This window comes from Pleurodeles waltl, chromosome 12 (assembly GCF_031143425.1).
Source record: "Pleurodeles waltl isolate 20211129_DDA chromosome 12, aPleWal1.hap1.20221129, whole genome shotgun sequence".
In the NCBI taxonomy this organism is placed as follows: Eukaryota; Metazoa; Chordata; class Amphibia; order Caudata; family Salamandridae; genus Pleurodeles; species Pleurodeles waltl.
Genome location: NC_090451.1, coordinates 90680479 through 90694339, shown reverse-complemented (window position 1 = coordinate 90694339; position 13861 = coordinate 90680479). Strand labels below are relative to the sequence as shown.

The 13861-nt window shown below is 48.9% G+C and overlaps 1 protein-coding gene across 1 annotated transcript in view; it reads left to right on the top strand.

Annotated features, from left to right (window-relative positions):
- Positions 1-10191: 10191 nt before the first annotated feature.
- LOC138267580 (ceramide synthase 4-like) overlaps positions 10192-13861 on the top strand; it is a 263246-nt gene continuing 259576 nt past the window's right edge. The window contains exon 1 of the mRNA XM_069216635.1: positions 10192-10852. The gene's annotated coding sequence lies outside the window, so the exon portion shown is untranslated. The remainder of the gene's footprint in view (positions 10853-13861) is intronic.

The window sequence follows — 13861 nt, the reverse complement described above, 5'->3', positions numbered from 1 at the left end:
TCGTTGCAGAGTGTGGTGGGATCAGCAGGTCTCACAATATGGTACAACTGAATCATGCTTCCATGTATGGTCGTAGATTGTATCACAAGCTTAATTTCATGTTATTTTATTTGTATAAGGCCTGATAGCTTGTCTTTGAAAACATCTCAGCGCCACAGGGGTTAAACTACACATACCGGATTGATTGCTAGAATGGATTACAGTTTGCAACTTTCGCGGCTCCCTACATTTATGAAGGGAGTTTTGATGAATCTGAATAAATGGGTGTCCGGCAGAGTGTGTGAGTGTGTCTATTACTATATGCTTGTGAACGGATGGGTGTGAGTGTGAGTGTGTCTCAGCATATGCTTGTGAACGGATGGGTGTGAGTGTGTCTATCTCAGTATATGCTTGTGAACGGATGGGTGTGAGCGTGTCTCAGTACATGCTTGTGAACGGATGGGTGTGAGTGTGAGTGTGTCTCAGCATATGCTTGTGAAAGGTTGGGTGTGATGTGTCTATCAGTATATGTTTGTGAACGGATGAGTGTGAGTGTATCTATCTCAGTATATGCTTGTGAACGGATGGGTATGAGCGTGTCTCAACATATGCTTGTGAACGAATGGGTGTGAGTGTGTCTCAGCATATGCTTGTGAACGGATGGGTGTGAGTGTGTCTATCTCAGTATATGTTTGTGAACGGATGGGTGTGAGCGTGTCTCAGTACATGCTTGTGAACGGATGGGTGTGAGTGTGAGTGTGTCTCAGCATATGCTTGTGAAAGGTTGGGTGTGAGTTTGTCTATCAGTATATGTTTGTGAACGGATGGGTGTGAGTGTATCTATCTCAGTATATGCTTGTGAACGGATGGGTGTGAGTGTGTCTCAGCATATGCTTGTGAACGGATGGGTGTGACTGTGTCTATCTCAGTATATATTTGTGAACGAATCGGGTGAGTGTAAGTGTGTCTCAGCCTATGTTTGTGAACGGATGGGTGTGACTCTGTCTATCTCAGTATATGCTTGCGAACGGATGGGTGTGAGTATGCCTATCTCAGGATATGCTTGCGAACGGATGGGTGTGAGTGTGTCTCAACATATGCTTGTGAACGAATGGGTGTGAGTGTGGCTCAGCATATGCTTAAGAACGGATGGGTCTGAGTTTGTCTATCCAGTATATGCTTGTGAACGGATGGGTGTGTGTGTCCATCTCAGCATATGCTTGTGAACGGATGGGTGTGAGCATGTCTCAGCATATGCTTGTGAACGAATTGGATGGGTGTGAGTGTGAATGTGTCTCAGCATATGCTTGTGAATGGATGGGTGTGACTCTGCCTATCTCAGTATATGCTTGTGAACGAATGGGTGTGAGTGTGAGTGTGTCTCAGCATATGCTTGAGAACGGATGGGTCTGAGTGTGTCTATCTCAGCATGTGCTTGTGAACGGATGGGTGTGAGCGTGTCTCAGCATATGCTTGTGAACGAATCGGATGGGTGTGAGTGTGAGTGTGTCTCAGCATATGCTAGTGAACGGATAGGTGTGACTCTGTCTATCTCCGTATATGCTTGTGAATGGATGGGTGTGTCTATCTCAGTATATGCTTGCGAACGGATGGATGTGAGCGTGTCTCAACATATGCTTGTGAACGAATGGGTGTGAGTGTGTCTCAGCATATCCTTGTGAACGGATGGGTGTGAGTGTGCCTATCTCAGCATATGCTTGTGAATGGATGGGTGGGAGCGTGTCTCAGCATATGCTTGTGAACGGATGGGTGAGAGTGTGAGCGTGTCTAAGCATATGCTTATGAACAGATGGGTGTGAGTGTGTCTATCCCAGTATATGCTTGTGAACGGATGGGTGTGAGTGTGTCTATCTCAGCATGTGCTTGTGAACGGATGGGTGTGAGCGTGTGTAGGAGGCTGGACTGGCTTGTAGTGAGTACCAAGGGGTACTTGCACCTTGCACCAGGCCCAGTTATCCCTTATTAGTGTATAGGGTGTCTAGCAGCTTAGGCTGATAGATAATGGTAGCTTAGCAGAGCAGCTTAGGCTGAACTAGGAGACGTGTGAAGCTACTACAGTACCACTTAGTGTCATATGCACAATATCATAAGAAAACACAATACACAGTTATACTTTATTTTTATGACAATATGCCAAAGTATCTTAGAGTGTACCCTCAGTGAGAGGATAGGAAATATACACAAGATATATATACACAATAGCAAAAATATGCAGTATAGTCTTAGAAAACAGTGCAAACAATGTATAGTTACAATAGGATGCAATGGGGAAACATAGGGATAGGGGCAACACAAACCATATACTCCAAAAGTGGAATGCGAACCACGAATGGACCCCAAACCTATGTGACCTTGTAGAGGGTCGCTGGGACTATTAGAAAATAGTGAGAGTTAGAAAAATAACCCTCCCCAAGACCCTGAAAAGTGAGTGCAAAGTGCACTAAAGTTCCCCTAAGGACAAAGTAGTCGTGTTAGAGGAATAATGCAGGAAAGACACAAACCAGCAATGCAACAACTGTGGATTTCCAATCTAGGGTACCTGTGGAACAAGGGGACCAAGTCCAAAAGTCACAAGCAAGTCGGAGATGGGCAGATGCCCAGGAAATGCCAGCTGCGGGTGCAAAGAAGCTTCGACTGGACAGAAGAAGCTGAGGTTTCTGCAGGAACGAAAAGGGCTAGAGACTTCCCCTTTGGTGGACGGATCCCTCTCGCCTTGGAGAGTCGTGCAGAAGTGTTTTCCCGCTGGAAGGACGCCAACAAGCCTTGCTAGTCGCAAATCGTGCGTTTGGCGTTTTTGGACGCTACTGGGGCCCAGGAGGGACCAGGAGGTCGCAAATTGGACCTGAAGAGAGAGGGGACGTCGAGCAAGACAAGGAGCCCTCACTGAAGCAGGTAGCACCCGGAGAAGTGCCAGAAACAGGCACTACGAGGATGCGTGAAACGGTGCTCGCCGAAGTTGCACAAAGGAGTCCCACGTCGCCGGAGACCAACTTAGAAAGTCGTGCAATGCAGGTTAGAGTGCCGTGGACCCAGGCTTGGCTGTGCACAAAGGATTTCTGCCGGAAGTGCACAGGGGCCGGAGTAGCTGCAAAGTCGCGGTTCCCAGCAATGCAGCCCAGCGAGGTGAGGCAAGGACTTACCTCCACCAAACTTGGGCTGAAGAGTCACTGGACTGTGGGGGTCACTTGGACAGAGTCGCTGGATTCGAGGGACCTCGCTCGTCGTGCTGAGAGGAGACCCAAGGGACCGGTAATGCAGCTTTTTGGTGCCTGCGGTTGCAGGGGGAAGATTCTGTCGACCCACGGGAGATTTCTTCGGAGCTTCTGGTGCAGAGAGGAGGCAGACTACCCCCACAGCATGCACAAGCAGGAAAACAGTCGAGAAGGCGGCAGGATCAGCGTTACAGAGTTGCAGTAGTCGTCTTTGCTACTATGTTGCAGGTTTGCAGGCTTCCAGCGCGGTCAGCAGTCGATTCCTTATCAGAAGGTGAAGAGAGAGATGCAGAGGAACTCGGATGAGCTCTTGCATTCGTTATCTGAAGTTTCCCCAGAGACAGAGACCCTAAATAGCCAGAAAAGAGGGTTTGGCTACCTAGGAGAGAGGATAGGCTACTAACACCTGAAGGAGCCTATCAGCAGGAGTCTCTGACGTCACCTGGTGGCACTGGCCACTCAGAGCAGTCCAGTGTGCCAGCAGCACCTCTGTTTCCAAGATGGCAGAGGTCTGGAGAACACTGGAGGAGCTCTGGACACCTCCCAGGGGAGGTGCAGGTCAGGGGAGTGGTCACTCCCCTTTCCTTTGTCCAGTTTCGCGCCAGAGCAGGGGCTAAGGGGTCCCTGAACCGGTGTAGACTGGCTTATGCAGAATTGGGCACATCTGTGCCCAAGAAAGCATTTCCAGAGGCTGGGGGAGGCTACTCCTCCCCTGCCTTCACACCATTTTCCAAAGGGAGAGGGTGTCACACCCTCTCTCAGAGGAAGTTCTTTGTTCTGCCATCCTGGGCCAGGCCTGGCTGGACCCCAGGAGGGCAGCTGCCTGTCTGAGGGGTTGGCAGCAGCAGCAGCTGCAGTGAAACCCCAGGAAGGGCAGTTTGGCAGTACCAGGGTCTGTGCTACAGACCACTGGGATCATGGGATTGTGCCAACTATGCCAGGATGGCATAGAGGGGGCAATTCCATGATCATAGACATGTTACATGGCCATATTCGGAGTTACCATTGTGAAGCTACATATAGGTAGTGACCTATATGTAGTGCACGCGTGTAATGGTGTCCCCGCACTCACAAAGTTCAGGGAATTGGCTCTGAACAATGTGGGGGCACCTTGGCTAGTGCCAGGGTGCCCTCACACTAAGTAACTTTGCACCTAACGTTTACCAGGTAAAGGTTAGACATATAGGTGACTTATAAGTTACTTAAGTGCAGTGTAAAATGGCTGTGAAATGACGTGGACGTTATTTCACTCAGGCTGCAGTGGCAGGCCTGTGTAAGAATTGTCAGAGCTCCCTATGGGTGGCAAAAGAAATGCTGCAGCCCATAGGGATCTCCTGGAACCCCAATACCCTGGGTACCTCAGTACCATTTACTAGGGAATTATAAGGGTGTTCCAGTAAGCCAATGTAAATTGGTAAAAATGGTCACTAGCCTGTTAGTGACAATTTGAAAGTAATGAGGGAGCATAACCACTGAGGTTCTGGTTAGCAGAGCCTCAGTGAGACAGTTAGGCACCACACAGGGAACATATACATGCACACCTATGAGCACTGGGGCCCTGTGTGACAGGGTCCCAGTGACACATACATGTAGTCCACAAACCTATGAGCACTGGGGTCCTGACCAGCAGGATCCCAGTCACACATAACAAACATACTGAAAACATAGTGTTTTCACTATGAGCACTGAGGCCTGGCTATCAGGATCCCAGTGAGACAGTGAAAACAGTGACAAACACCCTGACATACACTCACAAACAGGCCAAAAGTGGGGGTAACAAGGCTAGAAAGAGGCTACCTTCTCACAGCGTGTCTCAGCATATGCTTGTGAACGAATCGGATGGGTGTGAGTGTGAGTGTGTCTCAGCATATGCTTGTGAACGGATAGGTGTGACTCTGTCTGTCTCAGTATATGCTTGTGAACGGATGGGTGTGTCTATCTGAGTATATGCTTGCGAACGGATGGGTGTGAGCGTGTCTCAACATATGCTTGTGAACAAATGGGTGTGAGTGGGAGTGTGTCTCAGCATATGCTTGTGAACGGATGGGTGTGAGTGTGTCTATCTCAGCATATGCTTGTGAACGGATGGGTGTGAGCGTGTCTCAGCATATGCTTGTGAACGGATGGGTGAGAGTGTGAGCGTGTCTCAGCATATGCTTATGAACAGATGGGTGTGAGTGTGTCTATCGCAGTATATGCTTGTGAACGGACGGGTGTGAGTGTGTCTATCTCAGTATATGCTTGTGAACGGATAGGTGTGAGTGTGTCTCAGCATATGCTTGTGAACAGATGGGTAAAAGCGTGTCTCAGCATATGCTTGTGAACAGATGGGTGTGAGTGTGAGTGTGTCTCAGCATATGCTTGTGAACGGATGGGTGTGAGTGTGTCTATCTCAGTATATGCTTGTGAACGGATAGGTCTGAGTGTGTCTTAGCATATGCTTGTGAACACATGGGTGTGAGCGTGTCTCAGCATATGCTTGTGAACATGTGGGTGTGAGCGTGTCTCAGCATATGCTTGTGAACGAATCGGATGGGTGTGAGTGTGAGTGGGTCTCAGCATATGCTTGCGAATGGATGGATGTGACTCTGTCTGTCTCAGTATATGCTTGTGAACGGATGGGTGTGAGTGTGTCTATCTCAGTATATGCTTGCGAATGGATGGGAGTGAGCGTGTCTCAGCATATGCTTGTGAACGAATGGGTGTGAGTGTGTCTCAGCATATGCTTGAGAACGGATGGGTCTGAGTGTGTCTATCTCAGTATATGCTTGTGAACGGATGGGTGTGAGTGTGTCTATCTCAGTAGATGCTTGCGAACGGATGGGTGTGAGCATGTCTCAGCATATGCTTGTGAACGAATGGGTGTGAGTGTGTCTCAGCATATGCTTGTGAACGGTTGGGTGTGAGTGTGTCTATCCCAGTATATGCTTGTGAACGGATGGGTGCGAGTGTGTCTATCTCAGTATAAGCTTGTGAACGGATGCGTGTGAGTGTGTCTCAGCATATGCTTGTGAACAGATGGGTGTAAGCGAGTCTCAGCATATGCTTGTGAACAGATGGGTGTGAGTGTGTCTCAGCATATGCTTGAGAACGGATGGGTTTGAGTGTGTCTATCTCAGTACATGCTTGTGAACGGATGGGTGTGAGTGTGTCTATCTCGGTATATGCTTGTGAACGGATGGGTGTGAGCGTGTCTCAGTATATGCTTGTGAACAGATGGATGAGAGTATGTCTATCAGTATATGCTTGTGAACGGATGGGTGTGAGTGTGTCTATCTCAGTATATGCTTGTGAACTGATGTGTGCGAGTGTGTCTATCAGTATATGCTCTTGAACGGATGGGTGTGAGTGTGTCACAGTATATGCTTGAGAATGGATGGGTGTGAGTGTGTCTAGCTCAACATATGCTTGTGAACAGATGGGTGTGAGTATGTCTACCAGTATATGCTTGTTAACGGATGGGTGTGAGTGTGTCTCAGTATATGCTTGTGAACGGATGGGTGTGAGTATGTCTATAAGTATATGCTTGTGAACTAGTGGGTGTGAGTGTGTCTATCTCGGTATATGCTTGGAAACGGATGGGTGTGAGTGTGAGTGTGTTTCAGCATATGCTTGAGAACGGATGGGTTTGAGTGTGTCTATCTCAGTATATGCTTGTGAACGGATGGGTGTGAGAGTATGTCTATCAGTATATGCTTGTGAACGGATGGGTGTGAGTCTGTCTATCTCAGTATATGCTTGTGAACGGATATGTGTGAGTGTGTCTATCAGTATATGCTTGTGAACGGATGGGTGTGAGTGTGTCTCACTATATGCCTGTGAACAGATGGGTGTGAGTATGTCTATCAGTATATGCTTGTGAACAGATGGGTGTGAGTGTGTCTAGGTCAGCATATGCTTGTGAACAGATGGGTGTGAGTATGTCTACCAGTATATGCTTGTGAACGGATGGGTGTGAGTGTGTCTCAGCATATGCTTGTAAACGGATGGGTGTGAGTATGTCTATCAGTATTTGCTTCTGAACTAGGGGGTGTGAGTGTGTCTATCTCAGTATATGCTTGTGAACGGATGGGTGTGAGTATGTCTATCAGTATATGCTTGTGAGCAGATGGGTGTTAGTGTGTCTCAGTATATGCTTGTGAATGGATGGGTGTGAGTATGTCTATCTCAGTATATGCTTGTGAATGGATGGGTGTGAGTGTGTCTCAGTACAAGCTTGTGAGCGGATGGGTGTGAGTATGTCTATCAGTATATGCTTGTGAACGGATGGGTGTGAGTGTGTCTATCTCAGTACATGCTTGTGAATGGATGGGTGTGAGTGTGTCTATCTCAGTATATGCTTGTGAACGGATGGGTGTGAGCGTGTCTCAGTATATGCTTGTGAACAGATGGGTGTGAGTATGTCTATCATTATATGCTTGTGAACGGATGGGTGTGAGCGTGTCTCAGTACATGCTTGTGAACGGATGGGTGTGAGTATGTCTATCAGTATATGCTTGTGAACAGATGGGTGTGAGTGTGTCTATCTCAGTATATGCTTGTGAACGGATGGGTGTGAGTATGTCTATCAGTATATGCTTGTGAACGGATGGGTGTGAGTGTGTCTATCTCAGTATATGCTTGTGAACGGATGGGTGTGAGTTTGTCTCAGTATCTGCTTGTGAGCGGATGGGTGTGAGTGTGTCTCAGTATATGCTTGTGAGCGGATGGGTGTGAGGGTGTCTATCTCAGTTTATGCTTGTGTACGGATGGGTGTGAGTGTGTCCATCTCAGTATATGCTTGTGAACGGATGGGTGTAAGCGTGTGTACTTGTGAACGGATGGGTGCTAGTGTGTCTATCTCAGTATATGCTTGTGAACGGATGGGTGTGAGGGTGCCTCAGTATATGCTTGTGTACGGATGGGTGTGAGCGTGTCTATCTCAGTATATGCTTGTGAACGGATGGGTGTGAGTGTGCCTCAGTATATGCTTGTGTACGGATGGGTGTGAGCGTGTCTCAGTATATGCTTGTGAACGGATGGGTGTGAGTATGTCTATCAGTATATGCTTGTGAACGGATGGGTGTGAGTGTGCCTATCTCAGTATATGCTTGTGAACGGATGGGTGTGAGTGTGCCTCAGTATATGCTTGTGTACGGATGGGTGTGAGAGTGTGTCTATCTCAGCATATGCTTGTGAACGGATGGGTGTGAGTGTGTCTATCTCAGTACATGCTTGTGAACGGATGGGTGTGAGTGTGTCTATCTCGGTATATGCTTGTGAACGGATGGGTGTGAGCGTGTCTCAGTATATGCTTGTGAACGGATGGGTGTGAGTGTGTCTATCTCAGTATATGCTTGTGAACGGTTGGGTGTGAATATGTCTATCAGTATATGCTTGTGAACGGATGGGTGTGAGTGTGCCTATCTCAGTATATGCTTGTGAACGGATGGGTGTGAGTGTGTCTCAGTATATGCTTGTGAATGGATGGGTGTGAGAGTGTCTCAGTATATGCTTGTCTACGGATAGGTGTGAGTATGTCTATCAGTATATGCTTGTGAGCGGATGGGTGTGTGTGTCTATCTCAGTAAATGTTTGTGTACGGATGGGTGTGAGTGTGTCTATCTCAGTATATGCTTGTGAACGGATGGGTGTGAGTGTGTGCACTTGCGAACGGATGGGTGTTAGTGTGTCTATCTCAGTATATGTTGTGAACTGATGGGTGTGAGTGCGTCTATCTCAGTATATGCTTGTGAACGGATGGGTGTGAGTGTGTGTACTTGTGAACGGATGGGTGTTAGTGTGTCTATCTTGTGAACGGATGGGTGTGAGTGTGTGTACTTGTGAACGGATGGGTGTGAGTGTGTGTAGTTGTGGATGGATGGGTGTGAATATCTGCACTCTTCTGTGCTTTTGAATGGATGAGGGTATGTGCTGCACGTGTGCCAGTGAATGGATGTGTGAGTACTTGTGCACTGATGGGTAGGTGTGTTTGGACGGTCGGAAGTGTGTGCCTGTCCACTACTCCTACACATTACCAGCCACCACTGCTGATGTACTTGCTGACATGGTGGAAAAGGAGCCCGTGTAGGCTGGGATCCCATAAATTGCACGTGGCCGAAGCGTGGTGGAGTAGTGAGTGGTGGCATCTTCAGGAATGGTGCCAACGACGCGCTTTCCTTCCAGTATTTTGGAGGAACTCGGCCCCCAATGAATGGGCAGCAAGGAAAAACGTGATCTTGAATCTGTTCTGCTTTAATTGGTTAAAGCCAGCATTTTAAGACCATTAAGTGGGTAAAGGCAAGGGTTTCCTGGTGCCTGTCATGGTCTGGGTCTCCTGGTCCCTGTCTATCTCCTCATTTGCATCCAGGTCCTCCTCCTTCTGCTTCTTCTACATTTCCTCCTCATAATTATCTTCCTCCTTTTACTTCTTCTGGTCCGTGCTCTCCTCGGTGTGGTCCATCAACCTCGTCACTTATAAAATCAGGACTACTAGTCCCAGAAGACACTTCGGACCTCGCAGAGCTGTGGTGCAGTGGCCCCTGCTCACCCCAAGGTCTATGAATAGCTGTGAGGTGTGAGAGTCTCGGGGGCGCCTCAACACATTCTGCAGGGTGGCATCATGTTGTGTCATGCCACCGGTTCTGGCCACAGATGTATCTGACCTGCTCTTTGCGTGACCCCCCATTAGCCACGGTGGTGTGCACCGAGCTTACAGGTGAATTCTGGTCACTCGTAGCTGCCAAGTTTCCCAGGTCCGTGCGTGATGTGCTGCTCTAGTCCAGGGGTTCCCTTTGAATTCTGGGACTTGCAGTCCTGTTTTATAACGGAATAAATAAAACAACAAGTCTCGGAAATCAAAGGGAAAACCCTGTACTGGAGCAGCACACCACCCATGGATCTGGGAAACGTGGCAGGGCTGCACCACGACTTGTGGCCCCGGGAACAGGGAGCTTGGGCAGTAGGCACACTCATTCTGCCTGCACCCCCATTCTATGCCAGGGGGAGCCTGGGCAGGGATAGACACTGGAAGCACATCCCTCCATCCCTTCTACAAGCTCCGCCCTCCCTCGTCTTTTCTCCCTAGTCCACCCTACAATATCTCTCCCCTTTCTACCATCTCTTCTTGTGTGCTTTTGTTACCCCAACACCCCCTTCCTACCAGCATTTCTTCATCTCACCCCCCTGCTCTCCACATCCACCGCCCCTCCGGTCCCCATCCCTCCCTCCTTCCTGCCGGGGATCCTGGGCGGGGCCCTCTTCCCCCTCCCTCCCCAGCCGGAGCTCGGCGCACTGGGTCCCAACCACTGCTCCCGGATCTGGACTGTGAGTGAACCTGCGGGAAGTTTTATGTGCAGGAAGGCGCTGCTGCCTGCAGGAGGGACCTGTGCCTGCTGCGGGGGGAGAGCCTGCTGCTTAGAGCCTCAGGGACTGGACCCAGCCCGCAGGAGGGAGTGCTGTCACAGGACTCGGTGCTGCCTGCAGGAGGGCGCGCAGCCTCTAGAAGGGAGTGCTGTCACAGGACTCGGTGCTGCCTGCAGGAGGGCGTGCAGCCTCTAGAAGGGAGTGCTGTCTGCAGGAACAGGCAGACCCTGCTCGAGGGTCTGGAGCCCCCTTAACTTCAGCAGACCCCCGAAGACCCAGAGCAGCAGCATCCGGAGGTGAGTGAGAAGCTGGGGTGTGGAGATGTGTACAGCTCCAGTTTTGGGGAGCGCCAGGGCACGGGCTGTACAATTGCTGGGAGAGCCGGGGTTCTCTCCCCCGACGGGGATGCCGTCATTGCTGGGAAAGGGTTCGTGCCTGATGGAAGGAGGCAGTGTCCCCGCTGGAAGAGGGGTGCTGTCAGAGCTTCCAGGGGCTGGCACTGATCCCCTGAGGAAGACTTCAGTCTGTGATCTCTGTGTCATTCCTCGGCTGTCATTTTAGCCCCAGTCAAGCCTGGCACCTGTAGCCAGTCCAGGCTTTTGAGCCAGCCGCATAATATACCTATTGATAAAGCGCTCTATGAACGGAATGTGTTTCTTGGCGCTACCTACTGTTAACATCATTAGCGGGCTCGTTTGGCCTATCAGTGAAATGCGTGGGACCCACCTGGGTTCGAGCCCGTGACCATGGGGTCTCTTCAGTGGATGCACCAGTCCACTGAGGCACGTGACCCATTTGTACTGTGGGACTTGAGGTCTCTCCCGGCATTTACAAATGCAAGTGTGGACTTAAATCCTGACATGCACAGTGGTGTGGGCTGAAAAGCTGCTGCTGCCTGAAGGCGACATGGAGCATGGGGTTACTTGGGTGTGACGTCACTACCGGCGGGGTGACAGAGGCTTTCTCTGGTGCTGGAGGGGGAAGGAGGCTTCCTGTAATTGCAATTGTGAGCAGTGGAAATGGACAAGGCCTGACTCACTTGGAAAGGGGCTGCTTTTTTTTGCTGGGGTCTCAGGAGCTGAACTTGGGGCCGGGTCTGTCCCTGTTGGTGTGGCAGGGGGCCTGCTGCTGCCAACCGGTCCATACAATTTTTGACACAATGCAGCCCCGGGATGAAAAGTGTTTTTGAGCCAGGACTCCCTAACGGTGCCACACGTGTCATATTCACTTTGCAGCTGTCAGAGGCTGCCACTGTTAGTGATGCACAGGTGGGAAGGGCAGTGCTTAATTTGAGCCGGTGGTTACAGGTGGGGCCCGCTGCCTCTCGTTTTTGGTGCCTGACACTTATTTTTCATCATCAGGCTTTTACCCAGGGCAAGAGAGCGAAAAACACAAAAGGGGGGAGGAAGAGAGAGACACAAAAACAGTGACAAAGAAAGGAGAGATAGAAATGGATTCTGCATGAGTGAGCTAAAGTGGCAGGGAGTGTCTGGTGGTGGATTAAAGGTGCGTGAGGTCAAAGGCTTCTCAGCAAACCTTTGGACCCGGCACTTGCTCTTTTATTTTTATAAATTAAGCCCTGGGGAGTGTGTGTTAATGCTTGGTGCAGGAGGTGGGTGGGTATAGATGGCACATGGTCGGCCACTGTTGGTAAAGAGGGGCTGCCACTGTTTCAGGGCGCTGTTGGTCCTTGGTAGTGCTGGTTAGGCGGGGCTGGGCTTGTGAAATCTTGGTGGCCGAAGACCGTCAAACATAGAAATGTGTTTTTTATAAAACAGTTTTCTGCAAAGGAAACGTGAGTATGTATTTCTACCCACCCCCGCCCCATCACACCACATCCTCAAACGCACTGTTTCGCCCTGCGTCTCATTTCCTTTCCGATTCACACATTACTAGACAGGAAAGTGGCTGCGGGTACCCCATTCGGGTCACCACACAAACTGTTTCAAGGCCTGAACTTTTTACCTATAAATCATAGTAGTTCTGTTCGTTTATTTATATGGACACAAACTACGACACCCAGAATGCATCTGGCTGACACATAAAAGCCCAGAACTAGAGACTGTGTGGCATGATATGGTGGCAATTCGTTGCCTTAGCTGCTGTCTGTGTAGTGCTGAATTACCTATTTATTCTTCTGCCCTTCACATTACTCCAGTAAACTCTAGCCATGACATGATCTTTCCCTGATTCTAAGACTGTCCATGTAAGATATATTTCCATACAGTGAATTTGTTGAAATGATATAGTCAATGGTAATCCTGAAACTCTGGAGTGGGTCTGGCCTTCATAAACCAATGTTGGTACCGCTGCTTTTATCCTTGGTTAGTCCCTCCTCTGTGCTGGGCCTTTTAGGCCTGATCTAGAGACAGGTTTAGTTATCTCACATGCCACATCTAATAAAACAATTCACAATTAGAAAACTATGCCTATATACATACAACGTAGGGGCTTTGGGGGAGCCCCTTCACCCATTCACCACATACTGTTTTCACCCACAACAGCATGCAGAATGGGAACGTGGGTCCTGGCTTTTCTTTCCCAGGATTTACAATCACACCTTGCCTGTAACAGTCATATGCTTACTGGGATATATATCCCTTTGAGATTTTATTATACAGGGATGTCCACCCTCGTCCCAGGAGGGCAGGGTCTGCGCCTTATAAATAGTATGTAGTTCGTCAGTGTAGATTAAAAGTAGGTAAATTCACCTTAGATGGATTTCCTGCATGTTTTTCATGGAGCATCCCTTCTAGACTGACATATATCCCATCCCTGCTTCTATTCGAACAGATTCGAGACCTTGCAAATGTTTTTTTTAAACCATATATTTTGTATTAACCTGGTATCACCCCTCTGCAAAGTCTTAGCACCTTTATCGTTTTTGAGGGCAGGATATCCGGATACGGCCGAAACTTGTAAATGCGGACTGTGCTTCTCTTCATATCGCTCCATTCATTTCCGACTTCTAACCTTTGTCATTTCGCATCATATGTTACCACTCCCGCCAACAAGACACTGCGGTTTTAGTCCAGGAGCATCCTTCTACCACTCTGCTCAGTGCATTGTGGGGATTGTAGTTCTTACTTCTACTTTAGCTGCAGGAGTAAGGCTCTTTATGAAAGTCACTGTGAAAGATATACTTATGGCTCTAATCCTTTTTTTTTATTTTTTTTAACTAGTTGACTCCAAAGCGAGACTCATTCCTTTGCACCCCATAGCTGCCTTAATAACATTGAAAAACCGGGGTCCTTAAAAAAAGGTTATAACAGTACTTCGGTGTATTGTGGGAATTGTAGTTCTAG